Here is a 21,564-nt window from a genome sequence, read left to right as displayed (position 1 = left end):
AGGATGGTAAATACTTTTCAGGGTAATCAGATTCAAAACATAGAGAATCCCTCTAGGCAAAACCTTAAGTTACAAAAAGACACTAAAACAGGAATATTCATTCCGTTCAGCACAGCTTATTTACCAGCCATTTAAACAAAAGGAAATTGAACACATTTCTAGCTAGATTACTTACTAACTTAACAGAAGTTCTGAAGAGCATTCCTGACCTGGTCAGGTGCCAGCGAGGTTATCTTACCTTCTTAACCCTTTACAGGTGAAAGGGTTTTGCCTCTGGCCAGGCAGGATTTTATAGTTCTGTATACAGAAAGGTGGTTACCCTTCCCTTTATATTTATGACACTAGGTCACACCTTTGGCTCAGATTGGAGCAGCATGAATTTATGAGTTCAAAAGGTCTGGAGTGCAATCACTACTGATGATTATGGTGGCAATGCATGCTTCACACACTGTAAAACAACTCACTTACAAAGCTTCATTTTTGAATGGGATCAAGTTGCAGGCTTGAGCACATCACATTACAGTAATCTAATAATGAGGTGAAAAAATCAGGGATTATAGTAGTGAAAGCCTACATCTGAAACAAAAGGTTGCATCTTCTTGCCAGATATACTTAAAAACTGCAGTTTTAGCCATTTCTGCTGTTTGATAACAATAATTGGAGGGATGTAACAAGACCTTCCAAATTACAAATTCAAGTCACAGGTGTTGGACTCACCCCCTTAATCAGAGGAATTGAAATATTGTTTACTATATCTTCTTGTTGCTTCCTCCAGACAACTAATACCCCCTCCATCTTACCCGCATTGAGTCACAGGAAGCTACCTTCTATCCAAGCCCCAGACTCAGTGAGACACTGCATAATGTGAATCAGATGAAATGGAGACAAAAAAAGCTGGTTGTCGTCAGCTGACTGAAGGCAACACAATCTGTACCTCCTCACCAATCCTCCTCCAAATTTAGAAATAATGTTGAGTTGACCAAAACTGCATTTTTTTGTTGAATAAACTATTTACCTGAAAAAATTCACCCAGCTCTAGACAAGACAGAACACACTGCAGTCCCAAAAGAGTAGCACCCTAAGGGTAGTGGAGCAAATACATTTGTAAACATCAGAGTCCTTTCATGCATAGTTCATAAAAAGAAAAAAAAAACACTAAATACATTGCGTGATTTAGGAGATCTCTCCTTCACTGCTGACACCAACATCCACCTTGCCATGGAATAGTGTAAAGCTTGAAATCAAGCCAGTACTGATGTTTTCTATTGTGACAAAGTTCCGACTCTACCTTGGGGGTCCTGCGCTTATTGGCAGATTTGCTTGCCTCAGAGATTCACGGCAGCCCTCAGTTTGGCCACTTTTGCTAGTGGCTCAAACCTGTCATCCACTCAGCTAACCTCATCACTGGCCAGCATGGGGGAAACAGAGAACAATCCCCACAATCTCTCTGTCCCACCTAGTGGGTCAGGGATAGGCCAGATCCCCTTCCAATTTAGACCTTCCCTTCTGGTTTTTCTCACAGACCAGGTCAACTCCTCCTGTGTCCGATCAGGAGTTGGGTAGGGGATGGGGGGAACCTGGGCCCAGTCTCTACACCAGGTTCCAGCCCAGGCCCCTATGGACAGCAGCGGTCTACAATGTTCCCTGTATCAGCTGCGTGATAGCTACAACTCCCTGGGCTACTTCCCCATGGCCTTCCCCCAGCACTTTCTTTATCCTCACTGCAGGATCTTCCTCCTGAAGCCTGATCACGCTTGAACTCTTCAGTCCACCAGCAGCACACCTTCTCACTCCTTGCACATTCCCCTACTAACTGATGGGAGGTCCTATTTAAACCAGGTGTCCAGATTAGCCAGCCTGCCATAATTGATTCTAGAACGTTCTTAATTAGCTCCAGGTGTCTTGATTAGCTTGCCTGTCTTAATTGGTTCCAGCAGGTTCCTGATTGCTCAAGGGCAGCCCCTGTTCTGGTCACTCAGGGAACAGAAAACTGTTTATCCGGTGGCCAGTATATTTGCCTTCTACCAGACTCCAGTCCTCTGCTCGGTGTCCGCGCTCGGTTCCCTCCATCTGACCCTTTGATTGAGGGGAAGAGCGAGAGACCCCAGCCCCAGCTGTTGCCACTGTGGATACCATCATCACTGTCACTTAGGAGAGGTCCTATTACACGTGGGTGTACATCCCTCCCCACCCCCAAACCGCCCACCCCGCAGCCGTGCCCATCTTGTCGGGCACTCTCAGGAGAGGAATAATCGGTGACACTGGGCGTGGCACTAGGTAACTCGAGGGGGTGGAAGACCATGAGTGTTGAGGAAGCCCCCCCACTCTAGGCCACCAGGTAACTCAGGAGGGTGGAAGACCACGAGTGTCGAGGAAGCCCCCGGCTCTGGGCCCAGGCTAGCCTGAACACTTCTCCCTCCTGAAGGCTGATGTGTTATACCTTGTGTTTGCTTTTGTTTTGTTGCATAGTTTTGCTTTATCCTTTTTGGTGATTCTTTGTAAGTGTTACACAAATAAAATTCTTTTCTGCTTCAAAAAACAGACTCCAGTCCTCTGCTCGGTGTCCCCATCTGGTTCCCTTCGTTTGACCCTTTGATCACATTCCTGTCCCTGTTGTTCATTAGTTGTCCCCTGTAATTATTTGGTTTTCCAGGTCCTGTGGACCCCCCCCCTCTTAGGCTGGAGGGGGGGGATCCTTTAGCAGTGGGCGGGCTTCGCCTACCCACTTCCTGGATCCCAATAAGACCAGACTCCAGTACCCCACTGGTCTGGGTCTGTCACACTATAAATATCTATTAAAAGAGGAGGGATGGTCCATTAGTTAAGGGGCTCACCTGGAACTTATGAGTTCTGAGTTCAATTACCTGCCCAGTCACAAGCTTCTCATGTGAGCTTGGGCAAGTCTTTTTACCTCTTTGCGCGTCAGTTTCCCATCTGTAAAATGGGGATAATGGTAATCCCTGTGTCACAATCCTGTTGTGAAAATCAGTACATTAAAGACTGTGTGGTGCTCAGATACTCTGGTGATGGAACACATATGTACCAGAGAGATAGGGAATGGACTGGATCTCAGTGCAGTGAAATATAATTTTTTTCTCAGAGACTTACTCATTTGATTACCATAAGGCTTCTAATTCATTTCAGTCTTGTGTACATGTTATAAAAAGATAAATATTTACTTAACTGTAAATGATAGCTTCTCCCTCACAGTTCATTATTGAAGAAGTCCTCTTGGTTGATATCTTGTTGCTACTTCCATTTTCTGTTTTCATCCTGTAGCTGAGTTAAAGTCTTGTTCCTTTTACAACCCACGTACTGATGCAACACTCATTATTTTAGATTCACTTTTTCACAGATTATGGAGTGGTGTGGATTGTCAAACTTCATACACTATCTACCAATCTTTATTAAGGGGGAAGAAAAGGCTCTTTAAAATAAAAAAGGGCTTATGTATCACTGGAAACAAAAAAAACACCACATTCAAAGAATGTTTAAGGTGGCTAGAGAAAAAAAACGAATGAAAGGAAATGTTAGTGAAGGGTGAAAGGTACCATATGTCCTCCAAAGCCTAGGCACAATGGGGAACCATCTTAATGGCTTTCTTAATGCACCCTGTTGTGCCTAGGTATTGAAGGGCATATGGTGCATTTCACCCTGAACTGTGAATTTCCTGAAACAGCTGTAATGTTCTTTTAATGTTTTTTGTGGATAATTATATAGCTTCAGAATTTTTTTTTAACATTTTCCCCTCATAGTTATTAGAGGGCACTTATACTTTGCAACGGCATACTATGCCTAACCCTCAAAGCTTCCCTCTTGAATACTTTGAGCTTCTGTTTGGTTTTGGTATTTATTATTTACTGTGCATACTTTGCACCTTACTATATGGCTTTTATGTTGCATGTCCTTACATGGTGTATGCAGCAGGGAATGTGAGTCTGCTGTGCTCCTGCACAAGTGTCAGCAGAGGTGGTGCTTGGGCAGATGGGAGGTTAAGCAATGGGTTTAGTCCTCTGCAGCTGTTGGTAGTATGTGTCAAGCATGTTGTGCTCACTATCAAGTACACAGGATAAAAAAGGAGACAGTGAATGACTACACAGTGAGTGTCTCTGAACAAACCAAAGATTAACTATGATCTCAGCTAAGCATGTTCTTCACTGGCCTCTTTCCAACCACTAGCTAGGACCAGTGTGTGTGTAGAAATGTGGAGAGTATGGGAGTGCATAGGGAAGGGTGACAAACTGCTCTTGGTCAATACCTAAAAAAGATTACTCTCTCCTTTCACCCAACAACATGAGGGGAGCAGAGAAGAAATTGTGCCTCTCTTGTCAGAATTTCTTCCCGTGGCTCTTCCTGGGGTGCACAACTACATGTCACCCCTTGTATCGGTCCACAGCAAAACTCATTTTTTAATTTTACCTGTAACTAGTAAATGCTGAATTCTGATTTTTGTATCGTCAGCTTTTGGCACTGTAGGAGCCAGCCCACAACAACTGATATAAATATACTTAGGGAAACAATATCAAGGGAGAAAGCTTACTCAATTTATGTGCAAAGTGCTAAAATAATGGGCTTTGGCTCTGAAGTATGTCACAAAATAATTTTAGCCTCTGTTGCATAATTACTTTTCTCATGTTATTTAAAAACACATCTGTATCTATACATCTAGTTTCAGGACTAAAACCTTTTCCAAAATTACTTTGTTGGGTCTTAAAGAAAATTGATTCTCTCTTTTTATTTGGTCGTACCAGAAATGTTTATATGTACAAATGTCTTACTGTCTTTTAAGAGAAATGCCGATTGACAAAAAACTTAGGCTGAATCAAGTTTTATAGACTGTTGTTCCCTTTCATTGTTGCTGTATTTTCCTTTCTGTTATCTCCTACCTTACATAAGGGTGACAGTCTGTTTCACCTGTCTCCCCCAATCTCCTCAGCACCTTTAACACACCTGCAGAACAATCCACAGGATGGATAGATATATTTTGAAAATGTGTTCATGTTACTGTCAACCCCAAGCAATGAAAAATCATGACACTAGTTCAAAAGTCATAAGTCTTTATTTTAATACGTTCTAAATATGGATTTTTATTTGTTCTCTAGTTTCTTAAATTTTTGTGTGTACTTGGGTCACTCAGTCATAAGGACTAGAAACATTACTGCTATGACTAAACTACTAATACCTAAAAAATAAAGTGTCCCACCTTATTTTTATAGGAGCTCTGATTACATAATCAATGTTGCCAGCTATTGGTATTTTACCACAAGTATTTCATGTACCAAGTGCTGGGTAATAACATAAGAAGACTCTATGCTTATAAAACGAAATTGACTTTTTATTGAGAGAACCATTGAAAAAGATGTCACAACTACAGATAGTATTGGAGCCATGTGTGCACAGTTTGTCTTCCTGGTGCCTTCTCCAATCTCTTCCAACCTGCAATCTGTGCTCCTCCCTCAAAGTTCCATACAGGTTGCTCCAGCAATTACTTCTCAGTACATTTTTCCCCTAAAAGCTCAGGCTTCTGGAGTCATGTGAATACATCTGAATCCCAGTTTTCATTTTTGAAGGGACTCTAATGGGCTTCCCTTCCCCCCTTAGCTGTGTTGCAGGTGGGTGTGATTTGACAGACAGGTTGGAGGAATGGGCATTGAAACAGTGTTCTTTCAGTGGGTGCTGCTGCCTATCACCAACTCTCTAGGAGTCAGGCTGTGGGTCTGAGGGCTCTGTGGTCTGAGGGCTCTGGCTGCATTATTGGATTTTTAGATAATGTGGTCTTGCCTCATTCCTTCAAATATCCTTGATGTTACAATTAGTTTCTAGCCCTCAGGGTTATGGAGCAAAGCCCCAATATACCCTGAAGGCTCAAAGAGCACAATGCTAAAAATAGAGCATAGAATGTGTTTTGGAAGTCTTTCTCATGATTCTGGAATAGCTGGAGTTGGCAATACTCAATAATTGATACATCAATTAACAAAAATTAAAACAGTAAACAAATATTCAAAACACCTTCAAAAGTACTACTTAATATAAACAATGTAAGCCCATTTCTAGATCTTTATCTATTCCAGAGTCCACACGTGTTGCCCAGCTTCCCTCCCCAGGTTGCTCATGTACGGGTGAGTAATGAGGTTCTCTTTGACTCTCTTCCATGAGAGACCATGACAAGTCTGGCTCCCTTACCTGACACAGATGGCAGTATGCCCTCCTGTTTCTCTTCAGCCCATCCCTCATTCGCTCTCTCAAAACAATGGGCTGACCCTTCACCCCAACTTGCAGGTCCTCCACCTCCAGGCTTGTCTCCTTCTTAGTTCCAAGGCTTAGAGGCAGAATCATCTGACAAGCTGAAAGATGTGTTGCAACACAACCAAAAGTTGACCGCTCGGCATACTTTAGTCATTTAGATAGGGCATGATCTTCTGAAGTGCTGGGGCTGGACTCACACAGGGCCAGAAATATGCTTTTGCTCATCAACCAACACATGTACAGTAGGTCCTGGAAAACATGCTCATGACTGAGTTTGACTAATTATCACTGTATCTCTCTGGGTGTATTTTTTGCTTGAATGTTATGTTTTGCTTGCCAGATCCTATATATCAAACCTTAAATCAATATAAGAAAGTTTTAAAAAACTGTTAAAAATTCCATTCTCTTTCCTTCTCTCATCCCCCATCCACCAACTTTCCTGTACAGTATGTACTCATTTTCAACCCAAACACTACCTGTCATACATGGAAGCATTGATGGAAATGAAAACACCAGGAACTTTGACAGCAAAACAAATGCAGCAGTGAAAGATTTATGAACACAAGAGAATTTCTGAGCTTCTTTAAAGTTCAAAGCGGCTCTATCCAAACTTCCTTTTAAATCCAGAATAACTAATCTGATAGCTCAATAGCTGCCTATGACTTGCAGATTAAAAACAAGCTGATCACTAAGGGTATGACTATGCTGCAACTAGATAACCATGAATGGCCCATGCCAGCTGACTCGGGCCCTGGCTAAGGGGCTGTTTAATTGTGGTGTAGATGTTCAGGGTTGGGGTAGAGCTAGGGCTCTAGGTCCCAATTTTTGACATACTTAGTACCCATATTAAGAATAAATTCACTCCAGAGAAGTGGTCCTGTGCAAAGCCCCATGTACCATTTAATTCCCTGAAATCTATCATAAAGAGTTAAGGGTGGTTTAAATGATGCATAGGGCCTTGTTCAACATTACAAAAGAAGTACTATATATTCTTATCCCCAACAAATATGAATCAGCCTGTTTTCTCCTATTGCAAATTCATGAAAATTCAATCACATTTTTCTTTCACTTTTTTGGGTTGACATTTGGGGGGGAAAAAAAAAAAAAAACAACCAACAACTTTGACCAGTTCGATTATTGTTTGAAATGTCCATGCACACATCATGACCATGTGTCAAGACATAAAATTATTGAAAATTTCAGCTAGCTCTACTCATTAAGAAACGGATGTACAAAATATTAGCGCCATCTGTTGGTGAAAATTTGGAGCTGCAAATTATTTTTATTTGCATAATAGGTTGAATTTTTTTTAAACTGAATCAGTGACGTCCAATCACTGGGATGACTTTAAGATTACAATTACCACTGTATCCCAGTGGGTGATTCTAGTATGTCAGTTCAAGAAGGGTTTCTTTCTTGATGGATGAGTTTACCTAGGGGAATTGAGAGTGTGCATTCTGTTAACAAATACATTGTCTTAAAAAAGGCTAGGTTGTGATTCTTTTAGTCAAGTGGAATTGTACCCTACGTTTCAAGTAGTCCCATTGAAGTCAATGAGGCTACTTGTTCAGTGAGGGTAATACTCATTATCAGGAAGACTGTTTGGCCCAAGTTTTTGTTTCTTGTCTTTGTGATACCATACAAGTCCCAAATAAAGGAATTATGGAAGAAAACGTTTTATAGTATACAGTTTGATTATTTCATATTAACATGGTGGTTCCTGATTTTCTGTTGGACTTTGCATTTCTTCTGTATTATGTCTGTTTTAGAATTAGTCACTATAAAGAACTCTGAAAAGATGGTGGACTGATTGAAACAATAGTTTCATGTTACATTTCAGAAAAAAAGAATGCATCTTTCTTTGCCTAATGTTACTGCTGAAGATTGAAAATGGACATTAGGCCTATGGGCTTTATGCTACTGAAGGATCTTTGTGTTTATTTTATTTTAAGTGTGGAAAATAAGGCCCCAGTCCTTCAATGATCTCCTCAGGACTACAAGGCTACACCCACATAGATACTACTGTGGGACTGGGGCATTATAAACACAAAGCCTGTTTTTTTAGAGACATGTTAAGATAGGAAATTTAAAACTGTAAAGAGTCACAAAGTGCAGGAGTTATATGTCTCCTTTAACAAGATTAATTTGGCTACAGCGCACAAACTTACCTTTGGTATTGTGTTGATGTAGTTTATTAAATTACATTTCCATTTCTCCCCCCTTCAGCTTAAAGTGAATGGTGGGGGACAAAAAGACTGAGGTCTTGTCTTGACTAAGATAAAGGCTGAGTTAAGGTTGAGGTTTATGAACTAAATCCAAATTTCCTAGTGCAGATCCATGCCAGGCAACATCTTTTATTTTACCCTGTAACTTGATCTGCTAAAATCAAGCTAAAAGTACTACCCTGCATCCACACAAGGAAAACTGGTCAAGTTTGACTGCAGTTTAGTTAGATCATGTAACATAAATCTGACCTGAACTTCCACTTTTCCTAATCAAGACAAGGGCAGAGTGAGAGAGCAAGAGAAAGATATATTTTGGCAGTGCATAACCTTAACAGGGTTCAACATTTAAATGCTTCCACTTCGGCTTTGAAGATTACGTGATTGAGATGCAGAAAGGTTTCATCCCAGCTTTTGTGCTGCTGTTCTTTGGTTGGAGACAGTTCTCTGCATGGCTAGGTAATCTGTATCAGTGTGCATTTGCAGTGCAACAAGATATAAATGTCATATCTTTGTTAATGAAAGTGTAGAACTTGCAGAACACAGCAAAAATGTGGAGACAATCTAAAATCATGGATCCACATTTTGTTTTCACTTGCAGTTTTCTCTTGTGCCTGATGTTCAAGCAATTTTTGAAGCACTTTGCTGGGTGAGTTTCAGAGAGGCACTTACGATGTCTATCATGCAAATAATCCAACCAGTAGTTTAAAAGCAGCAGCCTCTGTGCCTGTCAGACCAAGGGCAGAGAATGTGTGGTTTTCCCATTCCCTATAAGATATGCAAAGGGCATAGAGAATTTGTAACACTGCTAAAAATCTCATCAGATTTCTACTGAGCCTGATTTTCCAAACCTTTTTAACGTTTTTATTTTTAATCTACTCCCCCTTCCCTCCACACTTTCACACTTCAGCCATTTTTGTAGTAGCCACACGGGAAATGGGGAGCGGGAAATGTTCTGTAATCCTTTAGGATGTAAACATTTTGATATTTTTCACCCTTCCTGAAATCAAAAATAATTGAAATAAATTTTCTTAAATGAAAAATAAATCGTTTTCACACGCATGTGTACACACACACACAAAATCAACTTTAACTCAGAGACTACATTGGTCAGATCTTTAGCTGACATGTATGGCAGTTTAGCTGGTGCAAACTGGCATACCTCTATTGAAATTAATGGAGTTACACCAATTTACATCAACTGAAGATCTGGCCCCAAACATGGAAAGCTTTAGCCTAAAAGGATTTTTTGTTTGTTTACCAGGGAGTCGTTATGAGCATCTGAAAAAGTGAAATATAATAAAACATGTAGCTAGCAATTGCCAGTGAATGCTACTGTTAATTATTGACAATGATAGCCCTCAATAGTCAAAATGACAATGGTATTTTCCATTCATGGAATGCAATACTTCGGTAAAAGTAGAAAGCATGAAGCATTACATATTCATTCCTTTAGTGACAGCCACTATTTAATAGTAGCCACATGGAAAAGACAATTTGTTCCTGAGACTTTCTCAAGGGCCCAATCTGCCCCATTTTCTGGCATTTGTTTTTAAAATTCAGTGCTATGTAGGAATTTTATGAGTGAGTCTTATGCAGTTTAAAGAAGAGACTGGATATGGTGATTGGGGATATAAGACAATGCCTACCATCCCACTTATTCCCAGAGAAGACAACACCTACCTTCCCAATTATTCCTGATTCAAGGTGGGTTCTATCTGTGTATCACCTTTGGCACATAAATGGGGAATCATTTCTTAAAAAAAAGTATGTTTGGAGATTAAAAATTAAACAGAAGGGAACCTATGGAACATCAGATAAATCCTAAGAGCATTCTGATTTATTTCATTTGTTTTAAATTAAAATGAATGATAAAAAATGTGGGGATATTGATTAATATACTGAATGAGTGGCATATCTGAAAGCCTCATGTAGTTTCATTGCTTATCTGCATGCTAAATTTATTGCAGTACATGGAACATTACGAAAGACTGATCAAATTCCTTTTTCAGAATAAATGCCAAATAACATGGCATTATGAACTCATATGTCAACTGCCAATATACCTCATTCCTGACCCATAACACTTCCTTGGTATTTCAGTCTGCCTTGGCCTCTCTTGGACACATATCTTGTTGAAAGTGTACCAGATTATGTGAATGTTTTTCGAAGTGGACATATGAGGTGGTTAGATCTAGTATCCAATCCACCAGACCCATTTTCTCTTATGACCTAATCTGGTAGTTTTCAGCCTGTGGTCTGCGGACACTGTGGGGGGTCTTCAGAATATATCCAAGATTTCCAAAGGGGTCTGCACCTCCATTTGAAATATTTAGGGGTTCACAAATAAAAAAAGATTGAAAACCTCTCACCTAAGCCAATAATTCATCCCAGAGGTAGGTCATTGCACAAACCCACATTGTCATCTCCTACCCCATCTTGACAAGTTTCAGAGTAACAGCCGTGTTAGTCTGTATTCGCAAAAAGAAAAGGAGTACTTGTGGCACCTTAGAGACTAACCAATTTATTTGAGCATGAGCTTTCGTGAGCTACAGCTCACTTCATCGGATACATACTGTGGAAACTGCAGAAGACATTATATACACAGAAACCATGAAACAATACCTCCTCCCACTCCACTCTCCTGCTGGTAATAGCTTATCTAAAGTGATCATCAAGTTGGGCCATTTCCAGCACAAATCCAGGTTTTCTCACCCTCCACCCCCCCCCACCCCCCATACTCACTCTCCTGCTGGTAATAGCCCATCCAAAGTGACCACTCTCTTTAAAATGTGTATGATAATCAAGGTGGGCCATTTCCAGCACAAATCCAGGTTTTCTCACCCCCCCACCCCCCTCCAAAAACAATTTGGAGGGGGGTGGGGGGTGAGAAAACCTGGATTTGTGCTGGAAATGGCCCACCTTGATTATTATACACATTTTAAAGAGAGTGGTCACTTTGGATGAGCTATTACCAGCAGGAGAGTGAGTTTGTGTGTGTGGGGGGGGGGCAGAGGGTGAGAAAACCTGGATTTGTGCTGGAAATGGCCCAACTTGATGATCACTTTAGATAAGCTATTACCATCAGGAGAGTGGGGTGGGAGGAGGTATTGTTTCATGGTTTCTGTGTATATAATGTCTTCTGCAGTTTCCACAGTATGCATCCGATGAAGTGAGCTGTAGCTCACGAAAGCTCATGCTCAAATAAATTGGTTAGTCTCTAAGGTGCCACAAGTACTCCTTTACCCCATCTTGAGTTGCATCTGTACAATCACCATGGAGAATACTGGGCTTTGTATCATTTAAACATGAGATCAGGTCTCCTACATAAGGAGAAAAACAATCACCATTAAATATAGCTTGCCAGATGGACTTCAGTTATAATGTATAACATGGACTTCAGTTATAACAGACCTGAGAGGTCCACAGAGTATGAGATATTTAACTATTTTGGGAGATATATCCTGAGATGAGTTAAAATCAACAATGTAGGAAAGTATGTCAGAGTGGAAGTGAGCTGAATACCACATGCATATAGATACATAGTGACTGGAAAGCAAATATTTCTTATTTGTAATAATGTGAAGCTATGCATGAATGGAGCTGACTTACGAAAAGACTTAAAACAAGTATTGGTAGCCAGTGGCAGTTTAGAATGCTAAAGGGGCTAAGATGCAGGATGCAAAATTAATTCAAGAAGGAGTTCAGTTTAGATGAGGAACAGATGTATCTGCCAATTCCTAAATAGCTCAGGTACGGTTTTATTTATATATTAGGGTCAGGGCACTTTATATATTATGATTATGTGGGCATCTACATTGATGCATAATAGCAGATTATTTTAAAATTGCATCATAATTGTGTTCCAGGATCTAAGTTTTTTGTCCCAATTAAGTCTCCAGTCCTTATAGTTATGAATAAAACCTTCAAACCGTGAATCAAATGTAAACTGATGCAGTGTGGTTTGCTTGTGTCTGTGGACAGCGGACACCCCACATGTTCATTGTCAATACAAAAATCTGAACTATAGTAGAAACTGAACACTTTGGGCAGTGTCAAATAAGTGGAATGTTCTACGTTTACAAAGGGTCAAATTCAGCCACCTTTATTCATTCTGGGTAGTGTGACGGGTTAGAACCCCCATTCCGGGATGCCACCTGATGTGCTAGGGTCCCAATGAGCCTGCCTGTCCCACCAGCCTGGGCTCCCCTTATTCTGTGCTTCTGTGTCAGACGCTCAAGCCCCCTTCCAGCACACACATACACAGGTAGGGGGACACCCAGCCATAGAATTACACAGAGTCTGCATTCAGCTTTGTGTAAGAGGACCCAGCTCAGGGATTGCCCAGCACTCAAGTGCACACACTCTCCGTAATGTAAACCAACAATTATATTATCTTGAGCTGTATAGAGATCTATACAGCGTAAGCTCATGAAATTCGCCTCCTTCCTCAATATGGAGGAAGATATGTCCAGCTTTTTGCCCCTCCTCCAGTTATAAATTGCACAAATTGGGTTTTAGAATAAACAAGAAACAAGTTTATTAGCTACAAAAAGTATATTTAAGTGATTATAAAGGATAGCAAACAGAACAAAGTAGATTACTGAGAAAATAAAACAAAACACACAAACTAGGCTTAATACATTAAAGAAATTGGCTACAAATAGTAATTTCTCACCCCAAATATTGTTTTATGCAGGTTGAAGAGTTTCTAGAAGGTAAACTGCACTGCTTGCAGCTTAAATTTCCAGGTATTCATTTCACAGATTGACCTTTCTCGCATGGGCTCAGCCCCTGCCTCCCCCAGCTTAGTTCCTTTGTTTCTTCAGGTGTTTTCAGCAGTCTTTCTTCTTGGAGGGGAGGCAGTGGAGAAGAGCCTAGATTAACTCACTCCCCAGCCTTAAATAGCATTTGCATATGGCGGGAATCCGTTGTTTCCCAGTTTGACCCTCAGCCTCTTCCCATGGAAAAATACCAGCATTTCAAGATGGTATCCTGTACCAGGTGACATGGTCACATGATCCTGCAGTGTCAAAGCAGCATCTCGTAGAATCATAGAATATCAAGGTTGGAAGGGACCTCAGGAGGTCATTTAGTCCAACCCCCTGCTCAAAGCAGGACCAATCCCCAATTTTTTGCCCCAGATCCCTAAATTGCCCCCTCAAGGATTGAACTCACAACCCAGGCTTAGCAGGCCAATGCTCAAACCACTGAGCTATCCCTCCCCCCGAAACTTCAGGAAACTTCTCAGGAAGGAGGGAGATTAGTATCTTCAAAGTCCCACTGTCCTTCCTAATAGCCCACCCAGGCTGTTTGCATACTATCCGGTGAAAACACAGTTGTAATTATTACATGGTCAATATTTCTAACTTCAAATACAGAAATGATACATGCATACACATTGGATAATCATTTTCAGTAAATCATAACCTTTCCAATGATACCTCATATGACCCATCTTGCATAAAACATATCTTAGTTATGACATATTCATATCATAACAATATTTATATGAAGACTATGAGGCATAATGTCACAGCTAGTATTTCACTCTGACCTGGATCTTACATCATTGAAGTCAATGGGAGCTTTGACACTGATTTTAATAAGAGCATGATCAGGTCTCTGCGAGCAGTCAAATTGAACTATTCAAATGAAACTATTAAGGTAGCAACTCACTATTCAGAGGAAAAGAGGTAAAATGTGGCCCCAAATTAATCAACGTTTATTGTGTTATCAAAACATTATATACCAGATTGTGCATTTACATTTCCCTGACACTCACTTTCTCTGTACTAACCCATCCACACCAGCTCAGAGGTGCTGGCCAGTGTGTTGGGGATGTGGCACCAAGGTTCCACGCACTTCCCACCATTCTCCACACCCTATGCATGTGCTCTGGGGTACACAACACCCAATTACCCATCCATAACTACACCCAAGGTCGTGTGAGGGATATGAGGTTGTCTTACTCCCTTCTAGGTCCCTGATCACGTGCATAGGCCAGGCTAGGATTTGTCCCTATATTCCCTAATATGGTCAGTTACCAGCATACTTTCTTGTATGCGCTAACCTTTTAGTATTCCCTTTATTTGTCTGTTTATTTTTGTTTTTACTTTTGCTTCAAGAATGCAAGGTCTTTATGGCAGAGGATGTCTTCTGTTATATTTAGAAAGTCCCTATCACATTGTGGTATTCCTACAAACAAATAATCAATAACAGGAATGAAGAGTGGATTCTTTAGTAATGACTTTACATAGCAAAGTTGGTGAATGAATACATGGGGTTTCTGAAGCGGAAGGGGAACTCCCAATGTTAAACTCAAATTGCAAATACAAATATCTCAAATATAGGAATACTTCATGGCTATGACTGAGACAGCGTGACCTGGATTTGGCTTTCTTAGGGAAGATTCAGTAATGAAACATTCCTGCATAAGCAGCAGTAGACATCTGAGTTAAGTCTGTGAATTGTAAGTAAGTACAGAATAAAAGTTCCTAGCAGGATGGTTGCTTGTGTCTTATTAGCAAAGATGAAAAGCCAATGAGTCTTCCAAGTGTGCACATCACTAAAGCTCCACAACCACATTAAAGCTGGAGAAATGGCTGAAAGAAAGCAATTTTAGAATTTTCTATTAGACTTGGGGCTCCATTGAATTTTTAGATTATAAATAATGCTCCAATTATGGTTTAAACATCAAAAATCTTAATACTCTTGGACAATCTCCTTTGATATGTTTTTGTCTGTCTCTGGGTTTTTTTTTTTTTTTCTTTCCCTCACTCTACGCAGAGAACAAAATGCTGTTTTGACAGAAAATTCTTAGAACTTTCACAAAGAAAGTTTTAGCCTCAGAGCGAACCCTGATGAATGATTCAAACACAACACCAATCTGATCCCTGAATTTGAATTGCTAATAATAACAAAATTTGCTGCTCATGCTGCTGCTGCTGCTGTTCACTCCTGCTAAGCCAGATGTCTATTATCTATCCTTCTTCACACAAATTAACTTGCTTTCTTTTAGAGAGCCTTTCTCCTGTTTACTGCACTGATTTCTAACACCCAGGGGCAAATTCATGCCTGGTTTAAGCTCTGTTGTAAAACTGTTTTAGACTAGGAATGGTTTTGACTCAGAACCTTCAGACAGATCGTATCACAAGGTGCTTTAATATAATCAATGTGGATAGTAAACTTAACCTGCCTTCTAAATTTGATGTAACTGCATTTGGGTACTTAAAACTACTTCGCCAATGGTATGGCTCAGTTGGGAACATTGTCACTTCTAAGCCAGGCATATTTGGTTGAAAGGTCCCACCAGGACTTGGACTCATACTTAGCAATGACCCGAGTAGTACTGAATGGTAGTTGTCCTTTTAGAGCTGCCATTATGTTGGTGAGAAGCCTGCTCATCTCTTGTGTCTATTTATCTACTTTAGATTGTCCAGTAGTGCCCTTCACTATTGTATCTGAGCACTGTTAGTTTGCAAGGTAAAGACTACAGAACTGTCAGCGCTGGGAGGAACACATATAAGGTAATCTAGTAATAATAATATTATGTTATTACAGTATTTAGAAACTTTCCTCTCGGGATATTAAAGAAATTTAAAATATTATTTTATTTGTATTTTTGTTGTTTTTACAGGTGGATAAACTGAGGCACTGAGGAATTAAGTTGACTTACCCAGCATTTCTTAGCACATCAGTAACATAGTCAATAATGGAATCCAGGAATAAATCCCTGGCCTCAATGAAAGCAATGGGAAAACTCCCATTGTTTTCAATGCAGCAAGAATTTTACCCCAGGACTACTGACACTCAGTCTCCAGCTCTATCCTCTTATTTTCTTTCAGGACCCCAGCCCCTCTAGACTATCTTCAGTGTGTTCTCATCATGGCATGATTGGAAGATGACTTGTCATTTTGGCTTACTCACCTTATGGCTCTATTGTGAAAAGAGCTTAAAAAGAATGTAAATGGTACCCTGGAACGTAGGAAGAGATAATCTGAGTCTGAAAGGTGCTATGTACAATACAATTCATCTTGCCCTGGCACTTGTGAGTGTGTGGTACCAACACAACTTTTGTCACAGGATGCTATTGGCCGTTTCATGTGGTGACGTGCCAAACAAACAGAAAACAGAAAAAGAGAAAACAAAACAGTATTTATTTCCAAACCCTGGGGTATTCCCAGACATAACCTTTCAGCATTAGACCTGCACTGTACTCGTTATGCTTGTGTATTTCATGAACAGCAATAACGTCTGGATGCACCTGGTACATTTAATAATATGGTAGGTACATTCTATCTGGATATACTTTACTGTTCTACCAGGATTCAGCTAGTACATTCAACAACAAAGTAAGTGCTTTAGAACTGAATGTACCTGGCATATTTAATAGCAATGCAACTGGTCTTGATGTGTACATATTTGATATTTACAGATTTACTTAGACTGTCAGGGGGCAGGGACCATATTTTTTTGTTCTGGACTCCTGATCCATGACTGGAGCTCCTGATCATTACAAGAATACTAATAATAAATAATAACAGACAGGGACAGATCATATGTTTTAATCTTTGACCTTTACATCCAAAATGACAAACTGTCAATAAATCAACTCTTACATAAAACAAAAACAAAACATTTTTCCCCCTCGGGACAAAGATTGAAAATTAAAGTTATTACGCAGCCAAAACTCTTATTTCTCCTCCATTCAAGGGACAGAATTTCATCTGTTAAATTCAGTCTCTTAGGCCTCTATCCTCCAGGGAAAAATTGAGCTGATTTTTACTTTACAGGTGCAAAGTTGGCTGAAAACCACCTTTCATGGTTGTTCAGTGTTCAGGGAGGCTCAGATGGGTGTAGGGAAATGAAGTAGGTGTGGCTATGGGAAATAGGCTTGGTTAATGCTCCCTTATGCCCTGGAAAGCTCTTGGTGCTGGAATGGCCCTTGACACAGTGAGCAGCTCATGCAGTTAGAACAACCTTTGAGAGGTTCCAGTTTACTCCAGATAGGCACAAAGAAGGTATCTGAATCTGAGAAACAAAAAAGTAGTTTAAAGAGCCCCTCTTGAGTATTTGTCAACCAGATCTCAGGATCAGGTTCCACCCTGCTAAGCCATACATGTTGCTGTCACCTGGAGGAATCCTAGAACATTGAAAGACTCCCCCAGCCGAACAACCTCCAGCTTCACCAATTTTATCCATTAGCCACATAAGTACCAGCCATGGAGAGTGTGTTATTGTCAAAACTCAGAAGTACATTAGATCATCATTCTTGGGCTACATAGGTGCATCTTTGCTGGCAACACCTAAAGGATTCAGAAATGTTTACACAAGCCTTTTTCATATGAACAAATAAATCTAGTTAAAAGTTAAACCTGCTCACATACCCCTGCCATTACAAACACTATGTGATGGGGCACTGTGGTTATGCCTTGGTTACTTTCAGTCTCTTCAGGTTGAAACTTGGCATCCATGCTGACAGCCTAGATGTGATTTTCTTTTTTTCCAAGCAAATGTCTTACAATCAGATATTATGTTTAGTTTATTCTACCCAGGGAAGTTCAGTTCAGATAGCATCTGTTTTTCAGTGAGGACCTACTTTCCTTTGATCCCAATTTCCTGGCTTGGGTGTCTGAGACACAAAAGAAGCCAAATGACTTGCCTGAGGTTAAAGTTAGGTAGAAGGTCATCATCAGCAATTACAAACATTTGGACCCCAGTCTTATTCTCTCACCTTTCTATGGGTATTTAAAGAGTATAAAACCATAAAAATGCAGTGACATGTGTGCATCACTCTCTATGAGTACCAGTGAGGATTGTATGGCTGAAGTCCTGTACATCATGCTGAAAAATGAAATATTATAAATGACCATGCTTAACTGCTAAGCTATAATAATAATGATATGTTTGATTTATTTACATAAGTGTTCAAGGCATTCAGTGCATTTTCCAAATGGAAAAAAGAGCATAATCTCTGCCTTGAGAAGCTCACTAACTCAATACAGACAAATAAAAGACACATTATTTAGTGTTAAGTGAGCAACATTTGCATAGTTATGTCCCTAGACTCCAAATGTGGTGACTAGGCACAAGAGAGTGGTTTGTAGTTTGATAGTGGTAGCCTTGAATTTGAATTTTCTGGCTTAGTGCATGTTTTAATTAAGCCCTTATATTTTATTTTAACACAGGTTTTCCCTTATTAAAGAGTATTGTGAATAGGTGGAGAATTATTGCTGGTGTCCCTTTTGAGATTAATTACTTAAATTATTTTTTAATATTGCCCATCCCATTTATGGCCATGGAGGTACCTGAACATAAAGAAAATTGTGCAGATCCACTAAACATGGTAGGAAAGCCATGTTTCAGGGAGCTATCAGAGGATTACCATTTCATGTGTAGTTCAGAATTGTGCACTATGGAGATTTCCTCTATCACAATTTTCAGTAGTAGTTAGAGGATAGGGAACAAGGATAGCTTGGATTGGGCTGAGCTGTATCAGTGCTAGCTGTAGGAATAGATATTTCATTATTAGTGTGGGAGTGACTATTCAAATAAGCATTGTAATCCACTGTGCTGATGCTTCCAGAAGCCTGAGCTGATGCAGAATGAGCTGAGTGTTCATTCACTGAATAACAATGCTGTGCTTTCTCTCCTGAAAATCACAACACCTCAACATTTACTAAACAACACATTAAGTCCTCATACTTGAATCCACTCAACTGGCCATGAAGCAATACGCCCTGTGAAAAACAAAACAATCAAAATGTACTAAAACCCTTAGCATTCCAATGGTTTCTAACATTTGGACGAGGTGGCTGGGAATAGGACAATGCTATCACCATATTGGCTGCTATGAACTCTTGTCATATTTTTGAGTGCTACAGGTCAGGTTCAAGACATTTGCACAGAGGCTAAATCCACATCCTGGCATCACTTCAGTGGAGTGACTTGAGAGTATTGACACCAGAAATTAATTTGGCTTCCTGGGAGACAATGGCCTGATCCAGTGCCCATTGACTTCAGTGCATAGCTCCCATTGACTTCAGTTGACTTCAAGAAGAAAAGTTTAAATTTCTGTTTTGTTTAGGTTTTGTTTAACATAAAGTAAAAAACTGATTATCTTAGAAGTTTTGATTAGGTAATTATGAGTCAATTATTCCTAATTAGGGGGAATGATTATTCTCCTGTCGCCAGATTAATAGCTTTCTGTTTCAATCTCCATGTACTTAAACACAATTAATTATCAATCTGCACTTTTATTCAGGGAAAGAGCCCAAGCAACATTTCACATTGCTCATTGGGTTCTTATTTTCTTTCATTATTTAATTAGAAACAAGAGCAACTGCAGAAGGTTCAATCTGGACCCACACCCTACATTTTGGATGATTGTCCATCCAGGGTAAAATAATGGAGAGGCTGATATGAGACTTGATTAATAAATAATTAAAGAAGGGAAACACAATTTAATGCTAATCAGCAAGGGTTTATGGAAAATAGATACTATCAAACTAACTTGATATCTTTTTTAATGAAATTATAAGCTTGGTTGATAAAGGTAACAGCGTTGATTAAAAGAAAATGAGTACTAGTGGCACCTTAGAGACTAACCAATTTATTTGAGCATAAGCTTTCGTGAGCTACAGCTCATTTAGATATATGTGAGTCTTATGACTTCATATCACATGATATTTAAACTAGAAAGATAAAAAAATTCACCAGGCACACATTAACTAGTTTAAAGACTGGCTAACTGACAGGTCTCAATATTTATGCAGTGTAGTTGTAGCCGTGTCAGTCCCAGGATACTAGAGAGACAAGATGGGTAAAGTAATATCTTTTGTTGTTGAGAGAGACAAGCTTTCGAGTTATTGTTGAGAGAGACAAGCCACTCGGAGTTCTTCTTCAGGCAGTTGAAGAAGGACTTCAAAGTGTAATAGTAAACAGAAAATCATCATCAAGCAGATGTGTTTCCTTGGGTCCCACAAGGTTCAGTTCTTGGCCCTATGCTATGTATGCTTTTTATCAATGATCTGGAAGAAAATAAAATTATCACTGATAAAGTTTACAGATGATTGGGAGAGTGGTAAATAAGGAAGTGAACAAGTTACTTATACAGAGCAATCTCAATTGCCTTGGTAGTCTGGGCACAAGCAAGCAAAATTTGTTTAAATACAACTAGGAACAAAGGCCATACTTACAGGATGGGGGAACTCCATCCTGGGAAGCAGTGACTGTGAAAAAGATGTGGTGGTCATTGTGGATAATGAGTTGAATGTGAGCTCCTAGGGTGGTGCTATGGCCAAAACAGTTAATGTGATCCTTGGATTTATTAACAGGGAAATATTGAAAAGGCATAGAGAGGTTATAGTACCTCTGTATTTGGCACTGATGCACTACTGGAATATTGTGTCCACAATTTAAGAAAGATGTTGCAATATTGGAAAGGGTTCAGAAAATAACCATGAAAATGATTAAGGAGCTCATTTTATTTGGTTTATCATAAGGAGGTTAAGGGTTGACAATCACACTACTTATATGGGGATCAAATATTTGATAATGTGCTCTTCAGACTGGCAGACAAAGATAAAATAGGAACCATGGCTGGAAACTGAAGCTAAAAAAGTGTAGACCGGAATTTTTTTTAAACAGTGAGGATAATTAACCATTCAAAAAAATTAACAAGGGTTGTAGTAGATTCTTCATCACCAGCAATTTTAAAATCAAGATTCTCTCCCCCGTGGCCCCGCCCACCTAAAATATATACTTTAATTAAAACAAAAAAATGATTCAGGGAATTTTCATGGCCTGTGTAAAAAAGGGAAGAAGGAGAATCTGGGGAACTACAGACCGGTCAGCCTCACCTCAGTCCCTGGAAAAATCATGGAGCAGGTTCCCAAGGAATCCATTTTGAAGCACTTGGAAGAGAGAAAGGTGATCAGGTACAGTCAACATGGATTCACCAAGGGCAAGTCATGCATGACCAACCTGACTACCCTCTATGATGAGACAACTGGCTCTGTGGATATGGGGAAAATGGTGGACATGATATATCTTGCCATTAGCAAAGTTTTTGATACGGTCTCCCACAGTATTC

The sequence above is a fragment of the Lepidochelys kempii genome, chromosome 6 (assembly GCF_965140265.1).
Source record: "Lepidochelys kempii isolate rLepKem1 chromosome 6, rLepKem1.hap2, whole genome shotgun sequence".
Classification (NCBI taxonomy): Eukaryota; Metazoa; Chordata; order Testudines; family Cheloniidae; genus Lepidochelys; species Lepidochelys kempii.
This window is presented reverse-complemented; position numbering follows the sequence as displayed.